This window comes from Nannospalax galili, unplaced genomic scaffold (assembly GCF_000622305.1).
Source record: "Nannospalax galili isolate Female #2095 unplaced genomic scaffold, S.galili_v1.0 scaffold463, whole genome shotgun sequence".
In the NCBI taxonomy this organism is placed as follows: Eukaryota; Metazoa; Chordata; class Mammalia; order Rodentia; family Spalacidae; genus Nannospalax; species Nannospalax galili.
In genome coordinates this window covers 1,656,897-1,669,541 of record NW_008349529.1, presented here as the reverse complement: position 1 = coordinate 1,669,541, position 12,645 = coordinate 1,656,897, and the positions used below count along the sequence as shown (strand labels likewise).

At 39.8% G+C, this 12,645-nt stretch overlaps 1 pseudogene; it reads right to left on the bottom strand.

Annotated features, from left to right (window-relative positions):
• Positions 1–2,509: 2,509 nt before the first annotated feature.
• On the bottom strand, positions 2,510–4,090 carry LOC115072650 (annotated as a pseudogene).
• Between the last annotated feature and the right edge of the window lie 8,555 nt (positions 4,091–12,645).

The following is a 12,645-nucleotide window of genomic DNA, read 5'->3' as shown; positions in this document are numbered from 1 at the left end:
GGAAATCTGTAAGCCAGTGCTGGAGACACTGACCATTTCTAATTTTATTTACAGTCTGTCAGCTAAGTGAATTCTTTACTTCTCTCCCCCAACACTGCCTGTAACAAACAAAGTTGGAAGGGAAAGCAGAACAGTTTCCATCCTAGTCTGGGAAGTTTGAACTTGATCCCATAGACAATACAAAGTTACCATAGATATTTTTGAGCTTGAAATTAATGGAATAACATTCTTTTTAAGAAGACTGATTGGTGGGGTTGGAGAGATGGCTCAGTGGTTAAGAGCACTAGCTGTTCATTTAGAAGACCCTGGTTCAATTCCCAGTACCCACATGGCAGCTAATAACAGTCTGTAACTCCAGTTCCAGGGGAATTCCATGCCTTCTTCCGAACTCCCCAGGTGTTGCATGACACAGGTGCACTTATACACATGCAGGCAATATATTCATACATATAAAATAAAAATAATAAAAAAGAAGATTGATTGAATATTCATAGGTAGGAGGGTTAAATACATGAAAGCAGAGGTTGGAGACCATCTCAAAACCTATTACAAAAAGATACATAAAACATGGAGGAAAAGACATAAACCTTTGTATTGAAAGAATAAAAAGATCTAAATGAATAGCCAGATAAACTTGTTCTCAAAATTTATCAGCAAGAAGACTTGGACTATTAAAGATGTCCATCTTCCTTTAATTAATCTATAGCATCAATGAAACTCTGATCAGCAGTTCAGCTGGTTTTCTGTTTGTTTGTATTTAAGTGGATCTTAAAAATCTCTAGGATCAAGAAATCTCAAACTGCTGCTGAAGAACAAATAGGTAAGGAGTCTGTCCTGTGAGAGATCATGATGTACAGATGCCAGGTCGTTGAGCTGTACCATATCTGTATACAGAAAACCAAGATCAGTGGCAGGGAATAGAGGCTACTAGTGAGCCAAAGTGTGAATGGACATTCAGTATAGTACATGGTGGGCATCTCAGATGGCTGGAGAGACGAGGGACAGGTCAGTAAGTGGTACTGGAATGACAGCTCAAGCAAGAGTCGTACTCTGCATATGATTCCATTCTTCAAGAATGAAAGCCTTAAATGTGAGAACCAATGCTTCAAATTTTCAAAGAAAATTAAAGAAAAATTTTCATCACCTTGTGCTATAAAGTTTAAATTAAATCCCAAGTTAAAAATAAAAACACGAAATATTAAGGGTGCAACATATATTTGACTATGCTAAAATTAAGGACTTCTGTATTAGCTAAATTTCCGATTGCTCTGACAACATAGCTGACAAAAACAGCCTAAAGAAGGAAGAGTTTATAAAGCTCAGGGTTTGCGGGGACAGCTCATCATGGCCGAGAACAACTGGTGGCATGAGACCGCTGGTCACATTATATCCACAGTCATGAAATTCTGATCAATAGCTCCATAGCTCAGTTTTTTCTGTTTGTTGTATAACTGGGTCTTAACAAGCTCTAGGACGAATATGCAAACGAAATTTCATGAATGCTGCTACTCATCTGGGTTTCTCCTTTTTTTTTTCTCACAAGTCAACAACTTTATTATGGGTTACATGCTTCATAGAAAAAGAGGTTATTAGGGTTCCAAACCACAGCAGCGCTCCCCTTCTCCAATAGGGCAATGCAGCCTGGACTTATAAGTTTTAGGTCCTGGCATCCTGGTTTCCTACAATTTTCCTTTTCTTCACATGTATATGAGTGCCTGTCAACCATTGAGGACCCTGTTGAGGTGTATGAAGAGGGAACCTCTGCTTTCTGATGGACCCCTAATCCAGACCCCCCACATTGACCCTGTCTAGCAGGAAGTATCAAGATGACAACGGTGCCTCCTATCCTATAACACAAAGGGCAGGACTGTTAAGGTTCAGATAGCTCCACCCTATCACCAACAGGGCCTCATGGACCTCGCAAGCCCCTGAGAAAAGGGAACCAAGTTGATAAGCACCCTGGTCTTTGAAGTCAAGGGAAGCAGACCAGACGCTTCTAAAAGGCAGCCTGCCTTTCCTTTGATCTCAGAAGGCAAGATAAACAGATTCCACCTTTTAACCGGAGACTTCAGGAGCCGCTTTAGCATACTACAGCAGTTTTTCCCTTAAGAGGAAAAAAGAAACACTTCCTGACCCAGATCCTGGCTGGCAGATGGAAGGGAGCCGGTTTTACAAGCCCAGTTTTTCCCCTCCCCCAGGCCCCAGCCTAATTTTTTCCAAAAACTTCCCACTTTCTGCACCAGGAAGCCCCCTTATAAAAGCCCCAGCTCACAATCCGTGGGCTCACATTTTCCCTTCCCTGAAGGGAACGTGTCCTGTGCGAAATAAAACTTTATCCCGATGAGAGTTTTATCTGTGTCTTGGTGCTTTCTCCTGATCAACCCTATTTGTTCTCCAGCTACTTTCACCTATCAGAGGTGTAGAGAATGGGTCAGGGTTGCTGAATAAAACAAATCCAGGTTTGTATACATCACTCCTGTTTATTTGCGGCTACAGGGATGTCTCTACATCAGGCAAAGTGGCTGCACTTATCAGATGCCTCTTTGCAGACACAGCCCTGAGTGGATGTCACAGCGCCCAGGGGTTGGTGGGAGCAGTAGCTCTTCTCACAGGAGGTGCATCTGCATTCTTTTCACTTGCAGGTGCAAGAGAGGGATCCATCACTGGAACAGGAGCAGTTAGGGTGTATGGTGAGTTGAAGTGGCGGCTAGTTAGAAGGAAGATGTGCACAGAAGTGCTAGGAGGAGGTGTGGTCTGGTTTCCTCCTTTCTGGTCTTTTATTCAGTTTAAGTCTCCAGCCACGGGATGATGCTGCATTCAGGGTGGGTCTGCCCTCTTCAGTTAAACCTCTCCGGAAACACTCTCACAGACATGACCGGAGATCTGTCTCCTAGTGACTCAAGCTGATAGAGATTAAGTGTCACACCTTCTATTCATCAGTGAATTTGTAAAGAGGGCTCCCGTGATAGCTCACAGGTAAAGGCACCTGGTGCCAAGCCTGACTGATGACCTGAGTTTGATCCCTGGGGTCCGTATGGTGGCAGGAGAGAACAACTCTCACAAGCTGTCCTCTTACCTCCACAAGCATGCTGTGGCACATGCACACACAAATAAGTAAACAAATGTAATAAAAAATTTTTAAAGAATTTGTAAACAAACAACAACAAAAAACAGCTGTCACTGGGAAAAAGCTACTTAGGCTACTTCCTACTGTATCACCAACAACTCATTTGTGTCTCTGATACATAAAGTATAAAATGATAAGAAAATGACCACTCAATTAGGAAATGCGTACAAGCGCGTATTTTATGTAAGAAACACATATGATTAGAAAACCTAGGGGTGGGGCTGGAGAGATGGCTCAGAGGTTAAGAGCACCAGCTGCTTTTGCAGAGGACCCAGATTTGATTTCCAGCATCTACATGGTGGCTAACAACCATCAGTAGTTCCAGTTCCAGGGGATCTGACACCCTCTTCTGATCTCCATGGGCACTGCATGACATGGGAGCACTTACATACATGTAAGTGATACGCTTATGTTCATATAATTAAAAAATAGTAATAAATAAAAATTTTAATGTTTAGGAAAACCTGGGGGTGTGGAATGAATATTTAACATCATCAATATTCTGAAAAGGCAAATTAGAACCTGAGTACGATGAAAAGCTGGGTGAGGTGGTGCACACCTTTAATACCAGCAGTTAGGAGGCAGAGGCAGGCAGATCTCTGTGAGTTTAAGGCCAGCCTAGTCTACATAGCGAGTTCCAGGCCAGCTGGGGCTACAGGGACACCTTGTCTCTCAAAAAGAAGACCCCCCCCCCTCCTCAAAGCATGATGAAACTGAGAGTTAGAGAGAATGTGTATTAATACATTATTAAATGTAGCAAATCCCTGAGAGCCAATTCAGTATTATACTGAAAAGTTATTCTATGGCATTTATGTTCAGAGACTTAAATCTTAGAGAAGAGCTTTCAGTGTGACAGTGAATCAGGTCATTTTGATTCACATCCAGTAAGAAATGAGAAATAATTACCTTTGTTCGATCCATGTAGGACACATTGTAGAAGAACTGAAAACCACCATCATTCATTTGTCCACCAAACACTTAGCTGAGCAGTTTCACAACATTAAAAGTACAGTAATGAAAAGATAAGAAAAAATACTCTGCCTGCATGGAGCTGTGTGTGTGTGTTTTTGTGTGTGTAACAATTAGACACTGAATAAATAAATGACTAAAATCTGTAGTATTCAGAATAGGGATAACTGCTATGCAAGCTGTTTATCAGGGAAGGGAGGTAGAGGAAGCAGTTTCCATTTCAAGTGGCTCTCAGGGAAAGTCTTTCTGAAACTTGGAGACCTAGAAGAAGTAAGGTTGTACACCATGTGAGTATGAGCAACCAATGCAGGTATAAAGAGTAAATATCCTGAGACATGACTATGCTTCCTGTATTGGACGAAGATGGTGGGCATCAGTGAGACCAGATTGAGTGATTAAAAAGAGGAACAGGAGACAGAATCCAGGAAGTAGAGGGATCCCCATGAAAGAGTCTTCCAGACCATTGAAATTACTTTGGATTTTACTTAGACGCAAATAAGAAAGGACTGGAAGCTTTTAAGCAGATATATGATGTTGTCTGACTCAAAGATGACAGTCTCCTTGGTTACTGTATAGAGAATGGAACCATTAGAAGCCAGTGAAGCATCAAAACCAATACAGATGTTGTAAATAAGACAAGCAAAGGACTAATGGTAGCATGGAACAGATGGGGTAAGAGGTCACTAGATTAAAAAGTAAATAAGTCAGGATTGCAGAGTTGATGGAGATTCTGAAGAACTGAAGTGGAAGTCTGAAGAAAAGGATTAAATCTTGTCCTAAGATAATGCAAGATTGCAGTATCATTTACTGAGTTGGAGATGGTTGGAAAGGCAAATTCAGGGGAAGGCATGGAATCACATGATCAGATTTGGGTATGTGGTATTAAAGAGGAGGTGTTCAGTAGATAGTTGGGTATGTCAATCTGGAGCTTGAGAGAGAGATCTGGATTGGAGAAATATTTTGGGGGAGTCAGCATATTAGCTAGAATTACCACTTCCACAACATTGAGGCCCCAAAGAAAAACTACTGGAGGCTTTTAAGCAGATGTGATGTTATCTGATTCACAGATAGTGATCTCTTTCTAGTTGCTGTGCTAAGAATAGACTAAGCGGAGGGAAGTGCAGCTTGGAGGGACAGCAAGAGGGGAGTGGTTGTCATAAGACAAACAAGAGAGAGAGAAACTATGGGGCACGCATCACTGAAATTTTTAAAAATATAAATCTTGATTGTAGAACTAATGGAGATTTTGAAGAACTGAATTGAAGTATAAAGAAAACAGTTGTTTTTTGTTTTAAGATGATGTAAAAACAGCGATGTCACTTACTGAATTGGAGAAGACTGAGGAAATGAAGTTTTTGTTTCTCCAGATGCTATGAAAGAAAAGCTGGTATGTTAGGAAATGAACACACAGGGCTGAAATTCAGCAAGATTCAATCTTTTAATGATACCCAGTCTCAAAAATTACAATACAACCTCAATAAAAATTCTAAAGGGAGTGTCTGTGAAGTTTTACAACTAATTGCAAAATTAGCAAGGGAAAATAAATTCACAAGAATAGCCACACGTTGGGCTGGAGAGATGGCTAAGAGGTTAAGAGCACTGGCCGCTCTTGCAGAGGACCCAGTTTCAGTTCCCAGCACCCACGTGGAGGCTCACAACCATTCATAACTCCAGTTCCAGGGAATCTGACACCCTCTTCTGACCTCTGCCAGCACTGCATGACATGTATGCACTTACATGCAGGCAATACACTCGTACACATAAAACAAAACATAATACATAAAAAAATCTTAAGAAAGAATAGGCACGTGTTTTTTAAAAACAAACAGAATGAACAAAACAGGGGATCATGCTTCACTAGGAATGAAAAGGTCAACTACAAGTAATAGATCTAATTGAATATTAAAGCAGAAAAGTAAAAATGACCAATGGAACAGAGTCAAGAGTGCAGGAATGAGCTCTGGTATTTATGAGGCATTATCTACAATGCAGCTATAGATTTTAGAAAAAGAACATTAAATTTTTATTAACATATGTCATTAAAATGCCAAGTAGATTGAAAGAATATCTATAAAAACACTAAGAAATTCTGGAAGAATATGGTTTTGCGTTTGTGGTAAATATGGTCTTCTTAAAAACTATAAACATCTTAGTAATAAGATATAAAGTTGGTTTTACACTGAACAAGTTGTCATGCTTCTGAATAACATAAAGTCTCATAAGAACCTATATATCACTAACTTTCTGAATGATAAAAAATAGGTGAAAAAATATAAAACAAATCATACATAAGAAAATGTACATGGAACATATTAAAGATGGGTGAGTATTAGGCTTTAAAGCTGGGGTTGGGCCATTGATTGATTTTTCTTCCTTAGTAGCTTGCATAGTGTCTTCAGGAAGGAGGCCTCTGGGTCAGTTCCAGCTCCATTGCTCCAAGCCCTGTGTCTAAAGTATGTCTTGTCTTCAGCAATAGGGTCTTACCTTCAAGTTTGGGGATGTAATTAAGAGTTGTGGTAATAGTGTGTGTTATTTTGAGAGTCTTTTGGACTATCCTGACCAACAACTCAAAGGGAGGTTTCTCCTGTCTGGCACTGTGTTCCTTGTTATATAGCCTTCAGGTATACATATGGACTTATATTCAGATATTGTATGGGGATTTTTCAGTAGGCTTTCGAACTAATACATTTCCCTCTGGTTTTTCACATCACCTAAGCATTATTTATTACTCCCCCCTTTCCTCCTGTCTAACCTTTCTTCCCCCCTTCCTGATTAAAGTATCACCATTTACCTCATTTCCCCCTTGATAATACCAGTTCCAAAGCCTAAAAACCACAACAATGACCGGCACAGCAAATTATACAGGGGGAGTAGTGGCACTTTCATCTTGGAGGATAATCAATAGCTACCTAATTGGACTTAAAGCTGACTTAATGGTAGGGAACTCATGTGTGACATTGTAAACCTAGCCAAATAAAGATGGCTGAGAGGTCATAGATCTTAGAGAAAACGCTGTCATATCCCTAGGAAAAAAAGTAATTTCTTACTGTATGTTAAATATAGATTCTTATATTTACAGGTAAGTATGCATGTCACCACTCATCAAAGAAGCTTCATTTGCAACAGATGGAGACTATTACAGAGCTCTACAACTGATCACATGAGAACAAGTGTCTGTGAGACGTCCAACTCTAAGTTACACATCTACAATGGAATCTCTACATCTAAGGCTAACAGAACATAGTAGAACAAGGGGTAGAGAGAACACTAATGCATCTCTCAGTTCTCATTAGTAAAGCTTCCTCACACAACAGAGGGTGATGACCACAAAAGACCACAATTGGCTAAAGTGTAGAGAATAAGAGTCTGCAGAGTGTGAGTCCCTGAACAGGACTCCTATATTAAACTTCACCCACCCAAGGTTTGGGGACCATTGAGGAAGAAGGGGCAGAAAGATTATAGGAGCCAGGGAAGGAGGTGCATGACCATATGGAAACAGAGTCTTACAGAATCCTGGGACCTTGCTCATGTGAACTTGCAGCAATGGTGACAGTATTCAAAGACCCATGCAAACTCAGTCAGACAAAAACCTGTATAGAGCTAGAGAAATGGGCAGGGGGCCACAACTTTGGTGAAAAACTATTGGCAGCTGACCACTGCTGGGTGAGGAAGAGTTGATCTTTAAGGGAGTGATGCTAGGTAGACTGAACAGGCTCCAGTGGATGAACTCACACCAAGGGAGATCTTGGTACACAAACTTGACTCAATAGGCCTTAACATATATGACAAAATGCATGAAGTCCTGTGGGTGGGACGTGGGGGTTGGAGATAGGGAAGGGGGGGCTAAATATGGTTAAGATGTATTAAATCCATAAAATTCAATAAAAATACATTTTAAAAAGATGAGTAAATAGTATTCAGATGCTATAAATAACCAATGATAATAAATAAAGAGAAGACAACTAGTTCAAATGAAGACTAGGCAAAGAATGTATGCACTCTGGTAATCAAAGGAATGTGATCAACGGGGATGACGTTTGTTTACTGCATTGAACCATTTCTTCATGTTTGATAAATTATCTCTATCACACTAAAAATTAATATGATACTATAGCTTAAAACAATGAAATAAATCTGTACATATAGATGCAAAAAAATTTTAAGGCAATTGTGTAAAACCTGTCTTCATGCACTTGCTATGAATATAGTGTTAATTGGGTTCTATAGAAGCAGAGGATACGATGGTGCCTTTTGCCCAAGACTTTATTGGGAAAGTGCTCTTGAGAGAAAAGGGAAGAGAGAAACAGAATAGTAATAATGTGCTCATTCACAGTCCAATTTGTGAAATATGTGGAACAAACATGCGTATTTACTTCAGTGGGCTCCACTAGTGAATGTACAATGTTCATTCTCCCAGTACTCTGATTTTGGCCAAAGTTTCTTATTTTGAATGATTTGGTGAGATACACACACCAACTAATGTCATTTTCTGCTAAAAGATGTTAAGAAACTGGATGGATATTTATCCTCTACCTTTTGATATGAATATTGTGAAAATTCACTGCTTTACCTCTTCTTTATTTAGCCTGGTCATCTGCCAACAGTTAATATTGTTACCTCTCTTAAACTGCCTACTTAACATTGACTGGACTTCATGTGTGCCATAATTTTAGATACCATGTGGCCCACTGAGTTTTCATTTGGAAACTGTATTTAGCTGCCTTGTTGAGCTTTCACTCTGGTTGTCTTCAATTAGCACATTAAATTAAAAAGAACCCAATTCCATTCCTACTCTCCCTCCTGCACATCCACTCCCCATCCCAGCTCAGCAAAAGATAGCCTTACTTTGTCCATTGCTTATGCCAAATGTCTAGGCAATCCTTGATACTCCTTCCTATTGCTCCACAGCAGATTCATCAGCTAATCACCTTGTAAAAAACATTTGTTTGGGGACTTGAGAGATGACTCAGTAGTTAAGAGCACTGGCCGATGTTGCAGAGGATCCAGGGTTAGGTTCCTAGCACCCACATGGTGATTTTTAACCATTTGTAACTCCAGTTCCAGAGAATCCGATACATTCTTCTAGCTTCCATGGGCGTTGTATGACATGGGTGCACTTATATACACGCAGGTAAGACACTCATACACATAAAATTAAAATAAAAAATTAGAAGATTTATTTTTATTTGTAATTGTGTATATATGTGTGTTTGTGTGTATGTGCCTATGCGTGCAGTTGCCTGAAGAGACCAGATGCGGGCTGCAGCTGGAGTTACAGGTGGTTGTAAGCAATCCAATATGGGTGCTGGGAACTGAACTCAGGTCCTCTACAAGAGCAGTATACACTCTTAACAGCTGAGCCATATGGGGTCACTGAGACCTCCCAACCATATCCTCACCATGCTTTTTTCATCTCTGTTAATACTGCCCTTACTCAAATAACATCCTTCTCATGAACTACTGCAATGATGTGACTCCTCTTCCTTTTCATTTGTGACTGCCCAAGGCACACAATAGCTAGTGAAGTCTTTTAGAAATTTAGAATGAAACATTTAATTTCTGCAACTAAAGTCCTGAACAGCATTTGGAATAAAATCCACAAACTTAAATGGCTTCCAGAAACTCTGAGAACTCTTTTTGGTGATCCTCCCAGCTCATTTTGGACACTTCCTGTGCTGTGGCTCTACAGGGCTTCTGTGGTTCTGGAGCACATGCCAACCCAGTTCATTATGAACATCCTTGGTCATTCAAGTCTTTGTCTAAGAATTCGATTCTTGGAGAAGTATTCTCTGACCCCTTGATTTAAGGCAGCCTCTTGGTTCCTTTCATTTATCTTACAATAATTCTTCCATCGTATCTGTCACCTCTGATGTTTTCCTTGTTTAATTTCTCTCATATCTCATTCAAATTTAAACCTTTACAAGTAGAGGCCGTGTACAGGCCATACTCCTGGCATATTTATAGAATGTCTAGTAATTGAACGAATGGATGAATGAATGCAGAGAAGCACAGGCAGTCTTGTAAATGACACTGTGAGAGGTGCATAATAGAATGGTGCTCCCTACAGCATGTGAACTCCCACTCTGCTTAGAGTCCAAACAAGAGCATTGCATGACTGTGCAGCAAACTATGTGGTACTGACTATAAGTGAGAAAGGCGCTCAGAGAAGACTGTGGGAAATGCAAGAGAGTGTGGGAAATGCAAGAGACCAAAGCGCTGGGCCTGTCTTCCAGTATTTGCATGCTGTTCCAGTATGCAAATCACTTTACTGAATGTATAGATTTTCCATTCCCATAACTGTGGTTGTAGCAGGAGTTAAGTGGTGCTAAAACTTTGGTGATCATTTATGCAGCAACTGCTTGTCTAGGCAACATTTTTTTCTAGTGCCTTCTCATTCCTGTATGTTCTAAGTCTTTCCCAAACGGAGGGAATCTTCCGCCCTTCCTAAACAACAGCAGCAACAGAAATGGCACTAACTTCATTTTGTTCTAGTTGACTTTTGCTTTAGCAGCCCTTCCCACTGCAGCCAGTCAGGCAGAACGTCTCATGCAGGTGGTTTTAGGGAGTACATTGTTTCTACAATGCCTGGAAACTTACAAGTAGCCAGGTAGCATGTCCAGATAACAGTCCTCCCTCCCAGCTATACCTGGATCTCTATGGAGCCCATTGTTTCTACAGTTCTGAGACACTTGTTTTTTCCTTATTGAAACTTTTTCTTAACTGAAAACTTCTTTGTTAACTGACCTGCTCTTGGTCTGGTGTTAACTATGGTGATTTGATGTAACTATGGTTATTGGCTCTGTCTCTGGAATGATGTAATTGTGGTTTTAGGCTTCATAAACCCCACTCTGCCTCCCCTTAGGGTTGAGAGTTCTTCTGGGTGTTAGCCCCTTCTTGACTACATGTTTATAAAAAACTAACTCCATTTTGCTCTAGCTGACTTTTACTTTACCCTGTGTTTTTGCCCAGCCATTCTCACTGCAGCCAGCTAGGCAGAACTTTCAGTGCAGATGGTTTCAGAGAGTACATTGTTTATAGAATACTGGGAAACTTACAAGCAGTCAGGTAGTGTGTCCAGATAGCAGTCCTCTCTCCCAGCTATACCTGCATCTCTATGGAGCCCATTGTTTCTACAATTCTGAGAAACTTGTTTTTTCCTTATGGAAACTTTTTGTTAACTGAAAACCTCTTTGTTGACTGACTTGATCCTGATCTAGTGTAACTATGGGGACCTGATGTAACTATGGTTATTGGCTTTGCTCCTGGCATGATGTAATTGTGGTTTTAAGCTTTATAAACCCTACTCTGCTTCTCCTCAGGGTCGAAAGTTCTTTTGGACATCAGCCCCCTCTCTCACCGCCAGGTATTAATAAAGGACTATTAATTTGATGATCACTATGTGGTGTTCCTCTGTGCATCTTGCTTGGTACTACAAGAAGACAACAACAACAACAGTAACAACACACACACGCACACACTATAACTTTTAAGTGGAATGACTATTATTATTATTATTATTTTGACAGAGTATCTTATACTATGTAGCAAAACTAGCTTCAAAATCTTGATTTTCTATCTCAACTGTAGAGTACTGGGATAGCAAGCCTTTTTCTTTTTCTTTTTTTTAAATGAATTCATAAACAATCAGAGACTTAGTGAGAACTTGATGATGCCAAAATACCAGAATAGTTGAATCTTTGCTTTTTCACTTAATTTTCTCTTTTGATCTTAATTGATTATACTATAATTTTTAAAAAATATTTCATTTATTATTTTGATTTTATGTATGAGTGTGTTGCCTGCATGTATGTGAGTGCACCCATCTCATGCAATGCCACGGAGATCAGAACTTTTTAAGCATATTTCTTCTTAGGAACTCTTCTTACTCATTAATTTAATAGACTGTCAGAATTAAAGCCTTAGTGTCATGTTTACTAACTAATGCTGTGGTTGTTTGTCCCTGTGGAACTTAGACCCACTTCCCCAGAAGCTTCTTCTATTTTCACTATGGACACAAAATTGAACATATTAATTAAACAAATTCTTCCCAAAGGTAACATGTTTTCAGTGTTATAGTTTCCTGTTGGAAAGTAAGGAAAATCTGCGTATGAGAAACAAGGGACCAAGGGAGCCACTGGAGGGAAAGCTGAGTGATCTTAGCCATCTCTTCCTGTGGGGAAATTCTAACACAGTCAAGACTTCAAGACTCACTGTGTCTGCTTTTCAAATAAATGCCTTAGGGTGTGAAAAGTAGCACATCCACCTTGTGGTTGAGCCTTCTTTCCTGAGTGGCTGAGCTTTGAACTCATGGTACTCCACTGGCCTCTCCTGGAGATTCCTTTCTTTAAAAAAAAATTTTAATTGAACTTTTGCAATTTTTCTACAATATAGTTTGATGGTATTTAGATTCCCTTCCCTATTTGTACCTCCCCCTTATCTATCTACTATCTGTCTATCTATCTATCATCTATCATCTATTATCTATCTATCTATCATCTATCTATCATCTATTTATCTATTTATCATCTATCTATCATCTATCTATTTAC